We start from the raw sequence: 17,929 nt of genomic DNA, 5'->3' as shown, positions 1-17,929 counted from the left end.
AAAAATAGAGTAAAAATGTAAAAAGAGCCATATATGTGAAAAATAATTTTTTTAAAATAACAGTAATTTATAATTTTTAAATCACATTATTTCAAACAGTAGGCCAAAATATATGGCTACATAATAAAAAAAAATTAAGAGAAAGATAGGTTACCTCAAATGAATAATGCATGACTATAGCAATTGAAATTTGTCAAGACAATTTCATATATTGCAAAACATGAACCCAAAATTTAGATGTTAAAATTTATAAAAAGCCAAAAGAAAGAATAAAGAACCTAAAGATTTAGTGCCTATAAATTATTGAAAAAAAAATATGACTACATAATAGAAACAAAAATGTAAGGGAAAGATGGGTTATTATCCATGGCTAGCATTTGAAAGTATCAAGATAGTTTCAAATATTGCAAAAAATTGAACCAAAAAAATTAAGTTGTTAAACTTAAAGACTTAAAAAATTGAAGAATCAGCGGAAAAAGACATATGACCACATAATAGAAAAAATATAAGAGAAAAATAAGTTATCTCAAAAGAATAATCCATGATTATAACAATTGAAAATTTTCAAAACAATTTCATATATTGCCAAACATGAACCCAAAATTTAGATGTTAAAACTGCTAAAAAACCAAAAGAAATAGTAAAGACCCAGAAGATTCAGTGCCTAAAAATTATTTGAAAAAAAAAACATATGACTACATAATAGAAAAAATTGACAATTCTTATCGACAAAAACACAGTAAAATTATAATTAAAAAAATCTTAATAGTGATGTAGTGACCGGAGAATTAGAGAATGAGAGTAGCAAGAGTCCAAAAAAAAAAAAAAAACACATATGAGAGAGTAGGTGTTTGTGTAAAGAACACGGTAAAAATATAATTAAAAAACCTTAATAGTGATGTAGTGACTGGAGAATTAGAGGAGGGAAGGAAGAATCCAAAACAAAATAAAAAACCGTATGAAATAGGAGGTGTTTACGTTTGAATACATCTTAAAAGTTATTGGATTTCTTTTAAGGATAAAAGGTAAAAATCCAAAACTGGCCCTCTAACTTTCAGTATTTTTCATTTTAGTTATCTACTTTTCAATTTTGTCATTTCAGTCCTCTAACTTTCAATTGTTTTCAATTTGGTATTTAGTCAACTATTTGTTAAGTGTCTTTGTTAAATGAGCAAAACGACGCTGTTTTGGCTCTTTGTTTTTTTTTTAATTTTCGTAATTAAAATAAATTAAGAAAATTGTTATTTAAAAAAATAAACATTTAGGAGAAGAAGGGAGATGCTATTTGGGTCGGCAGTGGCAGCAGTGATGAGGTGAGAATGAGAGAGAGAGAGAGCACCTTAATTCCCTTGAGCTTGATGAAGCAAATCGTTGTCAAAATCTAAGCCAAAGCCAATATCAAAAAACTTGGACAAGTCCCTTGTGAGAGACTCTAGCAATTTCAACTTCTTCTTTGGTGTAAGTTCATCCGAACCATTCTTCTCCTTCTTCTCAAGTCTAACACACCTGAGAGCTTTACCCTCATTATAGTACTATGTATGCCGGTTATCACAAAACCCAGAATTCATAACCGTAGAAAACTTTATGGGTGGTCTCACTTTCATAGTAGCTTTATTGGTGGTAAATTATGATAAAGTGTGGAATGCCACCATGTTTAGTCAAATTTCCTAAAACACCCATTTTGAAAAAAAATTATTTTATTTAGACATTTTATGAGTACGTCTTAATATTATTTTTATTATTATTTAAATATATATATATATATATATAATTATTATTGTTCTAATGTAGTAGCAATTTTTCATGTTAAAAAAATTAAACTAAAATAGTAAAAAATAAAATAAAATAAAATAAGAACATGGTCGCACCAAAGATAGAGAGTGTGTTGCTGGAAATTGTTCTTTGCAATTGTTGTTATTATTATTATTATTATTATTATTATTATTTGGTTTTCAAAGGCGAATTGAAAGAAATACAAACTCATCCATTAGCTTTTGTCAGTAGAACTACAAAAAACAAACATAAATTTTATCTTGCAGCAAAGGAAAAAAATAAATATTTATGAGAGAGAGAACTTAATAACAAGGAATAATAGAGCATTAATATTGACAAAACCAACAGCACCGAGCAGTAAAGCTGATCCTAATGCAATATCATCACAAATATTGAAAGAAGAAAAGATGGCACGCTTTCTCTCTCGCGAAGAAGAAAATGAGTTGGTCCGAAGCAATTAAAAAGTCAAGGAATCACACTATGGCCATGAAGATCTCGCACCAGTCGGGCCTAGTAATGCTAAGCTTTCCACACCGCCCAAGTTATCCTTTAAGGATAAGCTCGTGGGGGAGATACCGGGTGCCTACACCCAAGCTTTTGATTTTGCCGCACATATGGATGTTGAGTCTGACTCAGATGAAGAGATTGATGAAGTTAGGGAGGTATTTGCTGCAATCAATCTTTCTAAGGAGACCAAATTGCGCATTCGAGCTCCTTGGTCTAAGGCCATTACCATTAAGGTTTTTGGGAGAACAGTTGGGTTCACCTTCCTCCATACAAAAATTATGGGATTGTGGAAACCAATGGGAAGGATAGACATGGTGGACCTTCGTAAGGATTTCTTTCTAGTGAGATTCTCAACTCAGGAAGATCTTGAAACGGTGCTCAAGAAAGACCCTTGGTTCATAGGGGGAGCACACTACAAGAAAACTGGCCTATTGCGGCGGGCCTATTGCGGCGGGTGCGAAAACTGCCGCTATATATCGCCTATTGCGGCGCTTTTTTGGCCTGCCGCTGTACATGAGATCTATTGCAGCGGGTCAATGGCCCGCCGCAATAGACCTAGTATATTGCGGCTGGCCAGTGACCCGCCGTAATAGACTTGTGGCCTTCGGCTGAGATATAGCGGCGGGTCATTGACCCGCCGCAATAGACCCTGAAATTGCAGCGGGCCTATTGCGGCGGGTGCAAAAACTGCCGCTATATGTCACCTATTGCGGCGCATTTTTTGCCCGCCGCAGTAGATGAGATCTATTGCGGCGTTTTTTTGTGACCGCCGCTATAGGTAAGGTTTTTGTATAAAATCAAGTTTTTATAATTTACAATAACAAATAAAAGATGAGTTTAAAGATCAAATGGTAAATTACATCCGATTGGCATGAAAATTGGCATGCAGGTTAAGAACATATAGAAAATGTGATCCAATGGTTGGATTTTTAAAATATGAATTCAATAATATGTTATTGGTTAGTGTAACAATTTTTAGAGTTACATCAAGTGTAACTTGAACCCAACCTTATATTTCTTAATTCGATGTGAATTTTGACAAATCTACCGTTAGATTACATTATCTCCATATATTTTTTATTCTTACAAAATTTCAAGGTGATCAAAGATTAATAGTCATGTCATCAATCAATTGTTTGAATTCAAGTTTTTGTAATTGAAAATAACGCATAAAGGATGAGTTCAAAGATCAAATGGTAAATTACATCCGATTTGCATAACAATTGGCATGCATGTTAAGAACATACAGAAAATGTGATCCAACGGTTGGATTTTCAAAATATGAATTCAACAATAAGTTATTGGTTGGTGTAACATTTTTTAGAGTTACATCAAGCGTAACTTGAACCCAACCCTATATTTCGTAATTCGATGTGATTTTTGACAAATCTACCGTTAGATTACATTATCTTCATATAGTTTTCATGCTTAAAAAATTTCAAGGTGATCAAAGATTAATAGTCATGTCATCAATCAATTGTTTAAATTCAAGTTTTTGTAATTGAAAATAACGCATAAAGGATGAGTTTAAAGATCAAATGGTAAATTACATCCGATTCGTATAAAAATTGGCATGCATGTTAAGAACATATAGAAAATGTGATCCAATGGTTGGATTTTCAAAATATGAATTCAAAAATAAGTTATTGGTTGGTGTAACATTTTTTAGAGTTACATCAAGTGTAAGTTGAACCCAACCCTATATTTCTTAATTCGATGTGAATTTTGACAAATCTACCGTTAGATTATATTATCTTCATACATTTTTCATGCTTACAAAATTTAAAGGTGATCAAAGATTAATAGCCATGTCATCAATTAATTGTTTAAATTCAAGTTTTTGTAGTTTACAATAACGCATAAAAGATGAGTTTAAAGATCAAATGGTAAATTACATCCGATTGGCATGAAAATTGGCATGCATGTTAATAACATATAGAAAATGTGATCCAACGGTTGGACTTTCAAAATATGAATTCAACAATAAGTTATTGGTTGGTGTAACAGTTTTTAGAGTTACATCAAGTGTAACTTGAACCCAACCCTATATTTCTTAATTTGATGTGAATTTTGACAAATCTACCGTTAGATTACATTATCTTCATATATTTGTCATTCTTACAAAATTTCAAGGTGATCAAAGATTAATAGTCATCAATCAATTGTTTAAATTCAAGTTTTTGTAGTTTAAAATAACGCATAAAAGATGAGTTTAAAGATCAAATGGTAAATTACATCCGATTGGCATGAAAATTGGCATGCATGTTAAGGACACATAGAAAATGTGATCCAATGGTTGGATTTTCAAAATATGAATTTAACAATAACTTATTGGTTGGTGTAACAGTTTTTAGAGTTACATAAAGTGTAACTTGAATCTAACCATATATTTCTTAATTCAATGTGAATTTTGACAAATCTACCGTTAGATTACATTATCTTCATATATTTTTCATGCTTAAAAAATTTCAAGGTGATCAAATATTAATAGCTATGTCATCAATTAATTGTTTAAATTCAAGTTTTTGTAGTTTAAAATAACGTATAAAAGATGAGTTCAAAAATCAAATGGTAAATTACATCCGATTGGCATGAAAATTGGCATGCATGTTAAGAACATATAGAAAATGTGATCCAACGGTTGGATTTTCAAAATATGAATTCAAAAATAACTTATTGGTTGGTGTAACAGTTTTTAGAGTTACATCAAGTGTAACTTGAACCCAGCCCTATATTTCTTAATTCAATGTGAATTTTGACAAATCTACCGTTAGATTACATTATCTTCATATATTTTTCATGCTTAAAAAATTTTAAGGTGATCAAAGATTAATAGCCATGTCATCAATCAATTGTTTAAATTCAAGTTTTTGTAGTTTAAAATAACATATAAAAGATGAGTTCAAAAATAAAATGGTAAATTACATCCTATTGACATGAAAATTGGCATGCATGTTAAGAATATATAGAAAATGTGATCCAACGGTTGGATTTTCAAAATATGAATTCAACAATAATTTATTGGTTGGTGTAATAGTTTTTAGAGTTACATCAAGTGTAACTTGAACCCAGCCCTATATTTCTTATTTCAATGTGAATTTTGACAAATCTATTGTTAGATTGCATTATCTTCCTATATTTTTCATGCTTAAAAAATTTCAAGGTGATCAAAGATTAATAGCCATGTCATCAATCAATTGTTTAAATTCAAGTTTTTGTAGTGAAACCTAAAGTGAGTCATTTATTTTCTTTTTTCTTTTTCTTTGTATTGAAACCTAAAGTGAGTCATTTATATATATATATATATATATATATATATATATATATATATATAAATCTAAAGTAAAATGTTACTTTGTTTTAAAAAATAGGGTAAAAGATTACTTTGTTTTTATTATCAATTTTATTTTATTTAAAATAATTTTTTTATTTTCATTAATTTACACATGATTCTTAATTAATCAAAAAAATATTAAATATTACTATCTATATTAAATGTAAATATAAATATTACTATTTATAAGATATTTATGTATTAAATATTACTATTTATAAGATATTCATGTATTAAATATTACTATCTATATTAAATGTAAATATAAATATTACTATTTATAAGATATTCATGTATTAAATATTACTATTTATAAGATATTCATGTATTAAATATTACTATTTATAAGATATTTATGTATTAAATATTACTATTTATAAGATATTCATGTATTAAATATTACTATTTATAAGATATTTATGTATTAAATATTAAATTTTACTATTTATAAAAGATTTATGTATAAAATATTTATTTATAAAACTTAAATATTATTACCGTTAAATATTATTTATTTATAAAATGATTGGTGGAGGTCGTTTGATTACAATGGCTTTTGTTTGTTTTATAAACTGTTTTAATTTTTTGGATAAGACTAATGTAATTAAAAGATGGATTGTGGTGAAATTTTTGAAGTTTAATTTTCAGCTATTTCATTAGTTGACTAATATATATATATATATATAAATAAAAGAGCGATGTTAGAGTCTCTAGCTTAGTGGTATGGTGTGAGTGCAACAGCTAAGTGCTCTATTGTTCGAGCCTTCGCGTAAGCTTATTTGAGTTTTTTAATTTTTAAAACCATTAAAACCCTAGCATTTATAACCCTAGCATATTTATAACTTCTGATTTCACTCCAGCCGCCCCTCTCACCCTTTTTTTTTTCTCTCTCTCTCTCTCTTTTGGTTGTTGCGCCAAAAGAGAAGAGGGGGTTTGCGTTCGTTCGTTGTGGTTTTGCTGTTTTGGCTTCAGCCCACAATGCCTGTAATATCTCTCTAATTCTATTTTATATTTTCATTCATTCCTTTCGGGGTTTCGGCTAATCTCTCTCTCTATCTCTCAATTTCTTTCCTTTTTATTTTATTTTATTTTAAAAACTCTTTCTAATTATTTCATTCTTGTAAGAATCAGCCCTATTGTATGATCGATCTTTTCTTACTTTTCGAATGTGACTTACTGAGTTTTTGTTTCAGATTATGGAGCTTTCAAGTGCGCCACTTCTATATTTTATAAATTCCATGAACGCCAAAATGTATGTAATCAATGTCATGATAATTAATTGTAGCCCTTTTGCAAGTTAATCTTATAGAGTCCCTATGGAAGACAAAATTTTGGTAGAAGGGTTTAATAATTAGCAAACAAATTAATACTACTGGCGCCAAGCTGTAAATTCAACCCTTTTTCATGTAGTAGATTTTGGTAGTGTTTGCCACACCCACGTCGTTCGTTCTGTTCCATACGTGTGAAGTTGAATTGATTGCTTTGAAATCTATTTTCTGAACTATAAAAACTTTCAGTTTGGTCTGGAGAATCCATGCAAATTCATCATTGGTTTATTTGGATAGAAGTATTTAAGAGAAAAGATTTGGATTTATTGTTTTTTAGTTCATTTGGCTTGATTAAATTATGAGTTTTTTTTTTTTTTTTTTCATATTGATTAAATTTATGGATGATCATAGTAGCAATTATTGAATTCATATCAAACAATTTACCCCTGCCCTTCGATCTGACTTTTTGTTTGTTCATGCTGTTTTGTTTGTGTTTTATTAGTTTTGAAATGGTTTAAAACCAAACGGTAGACCCTTTTGTTAAAACAGTATTTTAAGTTTTTAACCATGTGTTTTAATTGTTTTATGGGTATTTTTGTTGGATTTTTTTTGTAAGATATTTTGGTTGGATTGTTTTAAAGGTTTGGCGGTTAGATTTTGGTTTGCATTTGGGTTAGATTTTGGTTTGCATTTGGGTTAGACTTGGTTTTATTTTGTATTGATGCCATAATAAAAGAAAATTCAAAATTCGATTTTTTTTTTCTTGATGAATGGCTTTGTTTATCTGTTAAAGCATAGTGGGTCACCACACTTACAATTCCATTGTTAGGGACAACTAAGTGGTTCAGCAGTACCTGGTGGTTAGTCAGCTAACTTTTTTTTTGACCTGTCTATATTTGATAGATGATGGTAACTTGGCAAAGAAGTGGTCTACTAAAGAACATCTCTACCCAATCTACAAGCTTGATCAGTCTAAAGTAAGTATTGATAGTGTATTATTATGAGAAAGGGACTGCTTTTTATTGTTTGAAATTTCCCCTTCTCTATAATTTTTCTCCTGTGGTTTTTTTAGCTCACTTTAAAAGAAAAAAACTATGACAAGGTTTTAGTGGTTATAAGTAATGAAGATCCAAGTGATTGGATGAACTAATCTAAAAAGTGATTTGGGTTTTGAAGGATTGGATCTTGAGGGCAAATAGTAGTTGGAATCAGATCTTTAAGTTGCAGGACTAAATCAAATGGTTGTTGCTTGATGGTTATTTGGAGTGTGGTTTAATTATATTTTGGAGGGTTTAATTTTAGAGATTATATAAGTTTACCACAATATTTATGTTTATTGTGCGTGAGTTCATATTAGTAGGATTCTAAAATTTTGCTCAAGTTTTATTGACAAAAAACAGTTCTGAATTCAAAGTTATTGTTATGATCTATGTATCGTATCAAAACTATTTATTGTCATATGCATATTTTGTGGTCTTTGATGAACTTGAATTGGGTTAGTGATGTGGAATTAAGTTAATTGAGACCATTTGGTGTCAAAGCATATGAGAAAGTGGATTATTGATATATGGATGCATTTGCAATTTCTTATAGCATTATTCTTGAGAAATCAAAAGGCATATATTACACCTTTATGCAAAGCTTTTTTGTGCAATTGGCCTTCATTGTTGAATTCAGCTTGTGGGTGTATTATGTTTTGTGGGGCTTATGGTAATATGAGACTTGGTTATGTTTTGCTTAGGTATTTGGGATTGATTTCTGTATATTGATGTTTAAATCAGTTTATGGGGGTTATGTTTTTCTTGACTAGTTCAGGACTTGGATTAGTTGTTTTTTTTTACTGTGGTTGTTGCTGTTGTTAGATTAAGAGGAAAGGGATCTTGTTGTACTGAGATCTTCTTCTTCTTTTTTTCTTGTTAGATCATGGTCCCTTTGCAGCAGGGGCGGAACTATGTGTATAGCAGGGGGGGGCCAAGGCCCCTACAAAAATTCTGCAAAATATTTTATTGTAGGTGAAAAACTAAAAATGTGACTCAATACCTTTTTTTTTATGAGCGGGTCCCCCTTCAAGGAAATTGATTGCCCCCCCACAGCATAGCCCCACCTGTCCCTGTCCCTTACAAGCCTCAAAATTGCTTTCCCAAACACGTAGCCACAATCAACACTAGCCTAGTTTCTTTTTTCTATTTACTGATGCTATATTCTCTCCTTCCCCATATTTGTATGGGTTGAATTATTTTAAGCTTGTGTGTGTGTGTTTTTTTTAATAATGAATTTCACCACTCAATGCTCAAGCTGAACTATTACTTGGTGACAATTCTCTTATGGTTTTACTTATTATACTTGTTTATTTAAACACAGTAATGTTTGATAATTTGCAGGCATCCTGCTTGCAAACATGTTGAACATATTGAGGAACGTCATCCTAATATGGTTGTACAGGTATTGAATTTTTTTTTTAATAAAAAAATTCTTGCCCTAAGATAATTGCTTTTAGGTTCTCTTTACTAGTTGTCTCTTCTTATGATTTAAACACATACTAGTGCTTGTACTTTCTCTTTTTGATTTTTTTTACTGAAAAATCTGCATTTTTAAGTCCTTGGTTTACCTTGAAATTGTTATATATGCATTCTGAATTGGTATTTAATTTGTGTTTGTGCTCTTTCTTTGGCTAGGTTGGATTACACAAAATTTATTCAGTTACAGACTTAGAATATATGTTAGATAATTTTAAGTCAATGGAGACAAAGATATAGTTCACAATCCTATGCCTTGTTCATGTACAGTGCGTAAATCAATTTCATTTTATAAATTATGTGACTTTGAATGTGTCTTTCATGCTTGTAAAGAATGTGTCTCCTTAAAATTATATCTCAATGTTTGTGTGTTTTTTTCTTGAAGAATTCATTATGTTCTAATACAATTATTTGAGATTTGGCTGTTTTAAGATTGGTTGTGTTATTTGAGATTTTTAAACACATTGTGGGATTAAAGTTTTATGTATGGGATGATAGTGTGCAGCTTTTATGTTTATAAGGGAAAGAAATGAGTGTTGTGTTCTACTTGAATACAGGATGCTGGATCATGCAACTTATATATATGCATGTAAGCATTTGTGTACCAAAAAAATTAAATTAAAAATAAAGGAAATTATAGTTAATAAATTATTTTGTTAATCTTATTTCAGGTCTGGTAATGTCATTGATTGGATCTTTGCTCACAATGCTTGTAGTAAGTTTTTTTTTCTGCAAACTCATGTGTCTGCTCCTTCTAGTGGTAGTTATGTTGCATTTGGTTCAAGGATATATAATTCTGAAGCTTGTCTATTTTATTATATTAACACTTATTTTTATGACAGACATTGATACTTCCTTGTGCTTCTATGTCACTTCCTTGTGCTTCTATGTCAATATAATGTTTGTTTGGAGGCATTTGTGGTATTGTTTTAGTAGAACTAAAATTATTACAGGTTGTTTGTAATTGGATTGGTTTTTTTTTTTTTAATTTTAAATTTAACCTATAGCGGCGGGTAAAAAGCGCCGCTAAAGGTCTAAAATTATGCTATAAGTGAAGCCCTATAGCGGCGGGCTATCCTGCCGCTAAAGATTGTCACCTATAGCGGCACGCATATCCCGCCGCTAAAAGGTCAATAGACCTAAATGTAACCACATATAGCGGCGGTTTTCTGCCTGCCGCAATAGACCAAAACCGCCGCTAAAAGGCGTATCTACAGCGGCGGGTTTATGTACCGCCGCAATAGAGATATTGCGTCGCGACAAGGCTGGCGAGTAGAACCGCCGCAATAGCCCCCGCTGCAATAGGTGAAATGTACCTATAGCGGTGGTTTTTGGGGCTTTAGCGGCGGTTTTGGCCCGCCGCAGTAGGCCAGTTTTTTTGTAGTGGCACTTTCTGTCCATTCACAAATGGGAAACAAATTTTAAGTCATCGAAAGCCTTAGTTACCTCAGCGGTGGTTTGGGTTCGCCTTAATGAACTTCCCATAGAATATTATGAATGAGTTTTAGGAGAGATTGGGCAAGCCTTAGGGAATGTCCTTAGGGTCAATACTCACATCGCCATTAAGGCCAGAGGTAGGTATGCTCGTATTTGCGTACAAGTCAATATCGGCAAGCCATTAGTTATGACAGTTTGTATTGGAAAGCGCCAGCAGAATGTAGTTTATGAGGGACTTCAAAAGCTTTGTTTCCTTTGTGGGTGCATTGGCCATCGGAAGGAAAATTGTCAATATTCCATCAAACCACCCTCTCCTCCAGCCAGCGCGAATAACACAAAAAAGGTCATCGATAAGGAAGCCCAGGCCTCTCCGCCTCTCGAGGTGCACAAGGTCGAGTCACATGATGCTGCTTTCGGACCTTGGATGGTGGTTTCACAAAGAAGGAAAGGTCCTAAAGCTATCCAGAAAAGCAACACCAACCTTAAACCCAAATTGCACCATACTTTCAAATATGCCAATACGATAGAGTCGTTGGAGACAAACACGGGTGACATGCTGCTAGCTGGATCAAAAAGCTCTGATGGTGGGCCTTTGACGAAATTTAATCAAGGCTTAGCCTTGGCAAAGCCCGTTCCCACTTCTATAAAGGGCAAAAAAGACTTTGCAAGGGGCAAGGCTTCACCCCTCTCTTCGGGCAATGCCGCTCCAAGCAAAGAAAAAGCTCCAGCTCCTTATTCTTCACATGCAGAGAAGTTTCCTCCCACCTTTGATTGTTCAAGTTTTTTATTTATTTTCCTGGGATGTGATCATTCAAGTATTTGATTGATAAAGTAGACACTTAATTTATTATTTATGCTGTGACTGTGTGGGTCAATAATTAATATATGCTAGTTGAGTTTTGTCATTTAGTTTAATTTTTTTTTTACTAAAACAATGACAAGTAGATAATGACAATTGTATACAAATAAAAAATTAAATACAAATTTAATTAACAAAAGAAAATGGTCACATTTACTTATATTGACAATAGATAATGATAATAATGAATTATAATGTAATGATTTCAAAATATGAAAATTTGTAGAAATAAATTATAAAACTTCATATAAAGAAATTATAAAACTTCATATATTTGTATGTTTTTTTTTTTAATGTCGTCACCTCAATATATTCAAGTAATTTTTTTATTATTAAATTTTTTTGATTTAAGTTTCTTAATTACATCTAAAAAAAAAATCCCTAAAGCCACCTCCGAATACTTTCAATCATATATTTGGAAGATGTACCATTGTCAACTTTTTATACTTTTGTTAAGGACCTTAAGTTACCGTATTTAGTGGTGTGCGTGGGCAGGCTAAGTCGAGTTGAGGGTTTTTAAAAAAAAAAAAATCCAATTCAACATGATGGGTTAAAAAAATTCAACCCATCACAAGGTCCAACCTAACTCACGTGGATCAAGTTGAACCCATGGGTTGGATAGTTTTTTTTAAAATTATTATTATGATTATTATGATGATGATTATTATTATTATTATTATTATTAAAGTGAGCATTTGTATAACACCGCTACAAATAAAATCAAATTTATAACTAAATAATTATGAGCATAAGAAGGAGATTGAAATTAGGAGAACTTAGGGCTTTATTTTATTTAGGAAGAGGGGTGAAAAAAAAGTAAATAATAATCTTTTTTAATATATTTTTAAATATATATTAAATATAGGTCGATCGGGTTGGATTAGTAACCAATACAACTAGTAGAGTTGGATTAAGTCGGTTTTGATGATTTGGCTGCACACTCCAACTATATTAAATAGGAAAATAAGTAAAATTACTCAAACTCAAAAGATGAAACAATAAAATAAAATAAATGTTTAGAACTTAATATGTTTTTTTTTTTTTTTGGTAAACTAGAACTTAAAATGTGAATAGACGATATGCGGCTTATTGAGCAACCAAAAAATAAAAGATTTGACTTTAAGTACCAAAAAATATATATTTGACTTTGATAGAATCAGATAGCTTTGGCGAGAGGGAGTAAGGAGTAGTTCGGTTTTCATATTTTTATATTACAATTTACAACCTTGGGTCGGAGAAAAACCCCTAATCCAAACAAGTTCCAAAGAAGTTAGGATTAGAAAAACCCAATCCCAAATCCCAATTAGAAATATTTCCTAGACACCAACAAGTGATGGTGAACCTCCAAAACATTCGTTTATATATAGACCAAACCAACAAGCGCTCATAAACCAAAAAAATAAACACTGAAACGGATTCTCAAAAAAAAAAAAACCAAAACCCAATACGCGTCTGCCGATTGATCAAAATCATCAAATACTAAAGGAAAACTAAAATCAGAACTCCTAACCTAAATGAAAAAAAAAAAAAAAATCATCAAGACATCAACGACCAAGCTCCAAGCACATCGGCGCGACGACGCCTCTGCCTGGACCGCCTCAAACTCGAGCAATAGCGACGGCGAGATTGGAGATCGGATCAGAGATTGCTTGGCCTGTCCTCGTCGCCTTGACTCTCGAGTCCTCATCTCGACGTTCTGCCACGGCGCCGCCCCTCAGGCCTCAAGGTATTTCAGTTCTTTACTTCTCTCTCTTTTTCTCTATCACTCTATCTCATGTTACATCTTTGGCTTTGCTTTGCTCTGATCTGAGAGCGAGAGCAGAGCAGAGCTCTCTCTTTGAACTGAAATGAGATTCATTTTCTCTGTCTATCTATGTCTAAATATCTAATTCCTTTACTTTATAAATTTATTTGACATTTTGACTTTATTATTTTAAGAGTTTGTCGTTTTGTGTGTGTGAATATTTTATACGTTTAATGTTTTGTGGAATGTTTATTAGCCCTTGTAACTGTTGTCTGTTGAGTGGGGTAAATAGGCCATGAAGCGGGGATATTTGAATTGGAGGATTGGACAGGTAGAGGTAGGTGAAGGCATGTAGAGGTAGTAATACACTATATAAAAGATAAAAAATTAAATTATGTTAGGCATTAAGTAGTACAGTGGATAATGCACATGGGGCGTGTGTTACCACACAGTGGGATGTGTGCTAATGCACAGTATAGTGTGTGCTAGACTGCTATTAGTCAGTAAAGAAAAATAATGAAGCAACTAAACAACAAGAGAAAGAAGTTTATTCGCAATAAATTGCGCAATCGAATGGGAGATCAATGGATGAATGGTTGCTTAGTTGTGTACATTGAAAGAGATGTAGCTTGTAGCATTGATAATGAGACTGTCATACAATGATTTCAAAATATGAAAACTCGTAGAAGACAATTGTAAAATTTATGTATTTGCATGTTTTTTTATTGTTGTTGTTGTCAATATATGAATTTTTCTTTTTATTAGATTGTGTAATTTATCCTTCTTAAGGAACATCCTGAGAAAAATTCCTAGAGTTGCCACTGGGCTTGGTTGCTTTCTCCTAGATTTTTAATTTTACAATACTTATTTAGATTCTAATAATCAAGGGATTAATTTGTTAGTAATGATTTTGTTTTTAAGCAAAAACCATTAGTCAAATATTTCTTGACGATCGAACAACACGTACATGCACTGGACAATGGTTATAAATATTATTAACTGGTAAGTTGGCATAGTATTTTGCTTTGAGGAATATGTAGTGTGATATCAAAATGTACTTACTGTAATGTTGCTTGCTTATGTTTTTGCAGGACATTGGTATTGATTCTCATCACCACATTGGAAATATTAAATTTTTTTTGGTTGATTCAATCTCAAAGTTCTCCATCCACATTAATTTCTCTCAATGGATCTCTTCCAAATCTACAAAGACCGAAATGAGAATGAAATAGGCAAACTAGAGGACCAATTCCAAGAACCTAATTCCACTGCATCATCCCCGAGGCCTACCCACCGCGCCTTCTTCCCGCCAAGTTTACAGCACCAAAGGTCGATGAAACCATGTTGACCCTCATGGTGGCTCAAGCCTACCAAGCACAGTCGAGGCCAATAGACCCACTGCAGCATGTTGTTGCCTTTAACCCCACCTATGAACAGCTTTGGGCCCCCATTGTTGGCCCAGCCCACTCATACACCAAGGACGGCATTGCCCAGGGCATGTGGAACCACAAGCTTGGCTTTGTTGAGGATGCCTCCATTGAACCTTTCATCTTCGACGAGCAGTACTATACATTCCACAAGTATGGCTATGCCACTGACCCCTCTGCCTCCGCTGGCAACAATTATGTCAGTGATCTTGATGCCTTGCAAAAGAATGATGCCATCTCTGTCAACAACATCCCACAGCACGAGTAGAAGAAGAGGAAGATTGAAAAGAAGGAAACAGAGGAGGAAAACCTCAATAAGGTTGAGCTTCGGAATCCAACCAGTGAAACTTGGTTGATGAAGAATAGGAAGAGTCCATGGGCAGGCAAGAAGGAAGGGTTACAAATTGAATTGACAGAAGAGCAGAAGAAGTATGCAGAGGAGTATGCTAAGAAGAAGGGTGAGGAGAGAGAGAGAGAGAGGCGTTGAAAAGGGAGAGATTCTTCCAGATAAGAGTACATTCCATGGTAAAGAAGAGAGAGATTATCAAGGAAGGTCTTGGATTGCGCCTCCCAAGGATGCCAAGGCCAACAATGTTCATTGTTATATACCAAAGAGATTGGTGCACACTTGGAGTGGCCACACGAAGGGCGTGTCTGCTATAAGGTTCATCCCGAAACAGGGGCATTTGATATTGTCAGCAGGGATGGATACAAAGGTGAAAATTTGGGATGTGTTCAATTCGGGAAAATGTATGAGGACCTACATGGGTCACTCCAAGGCAGTTAGGGATATTTGGTTTTGCAATGACGGGACAAAGTTTTTGACTGCTGGGTATGATAAGAATATCAAGTACTGGGACACACAGACAGGGCAAGTGATATCAACTTTTAGTACCGGGAAGATTCCATATATGGTTAGGCTTAATCCGGACGATGATAAGCAGAGCATTTTGTTGGCGGGGATGAGTGATAAGAAGATTGTTCAGTGGGATATGAATACTGGACAGGTTGTGCAAGAGTATGATCCACATTTGGGGGTCGTGAATACCATTACGTTTGTTGATAATAACAGGAGGTTTGTGACTTCGAGCGATGACAAGTCGCTACGAGTATGGGAATTTGGGATTCTTGTGGTTATAAAGTATATTAGTGAGCCTCATATGCATTCTATGCCATCCATTTCACTTCATCCCAGTACAAATTATCTTGTCGCACAGAGTTTGGACAATCAGATTCTTACGTATAGTATGAGGGACAAGTTTCAGCTCAATACGAATAAGGTATTTTCAGGGCACATTGTGGCAGGGTATGCTTGCCAAGTCAATTTCTCGCCAGACGGCCGGTTTATTATGTCAGGAGATGGTGAGGGTAAATGCTGGTTTTGGGATTGGAAGACACACAAAGTTAGAAAATATTTAAGAGAAATATAGGTTATCTCAAAAGAATAATGTATGATTATAGCAATTGAAATTTGTTAAGACAATTTCATTTATTGGAAAACATGAACCCAAAAATTAATGTTAAAATTTCTAAAAATTCAAAAGAAAGAGTAGAGAACCTGAAGATTTATTGCCTATAAATTATTGATAATATATATATATATATATATATATATATATATATATATATATATATATATATATATATATATATATATATATATATGACTACATAACAAGAACATAAATATAAGGGAAAGATGGGTTATTATCCATGGATAGCAGTTGAAAGTAGCAAGATTATTTCAAATATTGCAAAAATTGAACCAAAAAAAGTTGTTAAACTTAAAGACTTAAAAAATTAAAGAATCAGTGAAAAAAAACATATGACTACATATAGGGATGGCAATTTATGGCCGACCCGCGGGTACCTGTCCCAATAACAAATAGGGTTGGGTTTGGGTTAAAAAAAAAAAAAAAAAAACTGGAAGTGAGTCCGGGTCGAGTCTGGGTTTTGGTAAAAACCCGACCTGAACCCGAACTTGACCCAATCCGTTTAAAATTTAAACTACCAAAAGAACCCTAGTATATATATAAACTTATAAACCCTAACTGATTCTCTCATTTCACTCAGCCAACTACCCTAGCCACCCTTCCCACTCTCACTCACTCTCCTCTCATGTCTCACGTTGTTGGCCAACGAATGTCAACCGCCCCTCTCTCATGCTCTTAGCTAGGGCTATCTAGAGACCCAGTCAACCCGACACACCCGCTGTCGCCGACCGAACCCAACCCGCCGCCGACCGAACCAACTTTGTCGGCGGTCGGCAACGGGTTTATTCCTCCAAAACCCGAGCTTTTTGAGTTGGGTGTCGGTTTTCCTTCCTCCAAAATTCGATCAACCCGATCCGACCAACCCACAAAACTTCTAGTGATATTTGGCAGATCCAGCGAGATCTATTCCATTTTCGTCAAGATCTCAGTGAGATTTCACAGCATCTAGCCCAGATCTTGCCGAAAATGGCCTAGATTAGGCCAGATCTAGTGAGACATCAGGGATTTTGGTCATTTTTCTCCGTTTTTATGCCGAATTCTCGCTGAATCTATGCCGAATTCCCGCCATTTTCCAGATTTTTGACCCCGACCGACCCGCTCAGATCCTGTTAAAGTTTCAACCCGCCCGATCCGATCATCCTCTCGGTCAGCGGCAGGTTGAGATTCTGCCCACCCAATCTGATTAGGTCGGTTGCAGGTTGGGCACAACCCGACCCGGACTGACCCGTGGACAACCCTCCTCTCAGCCTTTCGATCTCATTCTCTTTGCTGAAGAAGGCGAAGACGAAGACGAAAATCTAAGATTCTCGCCACAAAGCCTCTCCGATCTCACCCAATTTCGTTCAATATTCCTCCCTATATTTGCTTTGCACCGAGTTTAGTGATAGCTGAAGCCAACGACCACAACCACGATGATTTATGGCAATAGTTTTTAATGTTCTTCCATTTTTTCTTTATTTGATTAGTAGGTTTGAGGATTTAGATTCTCTTTGTTTAACATGTGGATTTGGGGATTTAGATTTGGTTGTTAAAATTTGATGTTCCTTGCATGTGCTTGTTTTAGATTTTGA

At 33.6% G+C, this 17,929-nt stretch overlaps 1 pseudogene; it reads left to right on the top strand.

The window, feature by feature from the left end:
• The first annotated feature begins 6,472 nt into the window (after positions 1 to 6,472).
• On the top strand, positions 6,473 to 16,401 carry LOC142611111 (uncharacterized; annotated as a pseudogene).
• The last annotated feature ends 1,528 nt before the right edge of the window (positions 16,402 to 17,929 follow it).

Source organism: Castanea sativa, chromosome 9 (assembly GCF_040712315.1).
Source record: "Castanea sativa cultivar Marrone di Chiusa Pesio chromosome 9, ASM4071231v1".
Lineage (NCBI taxonomy): Eukaryota > Viridiplantae > Streptophyta > Magnoliopsida > Fagales > Fagaceae > Castanea > Castanea sativa.
Note: the sequence above shows the minus strand (reverse complement) of the source record. Positions and strands in the feature narration are given on the sequence as shown.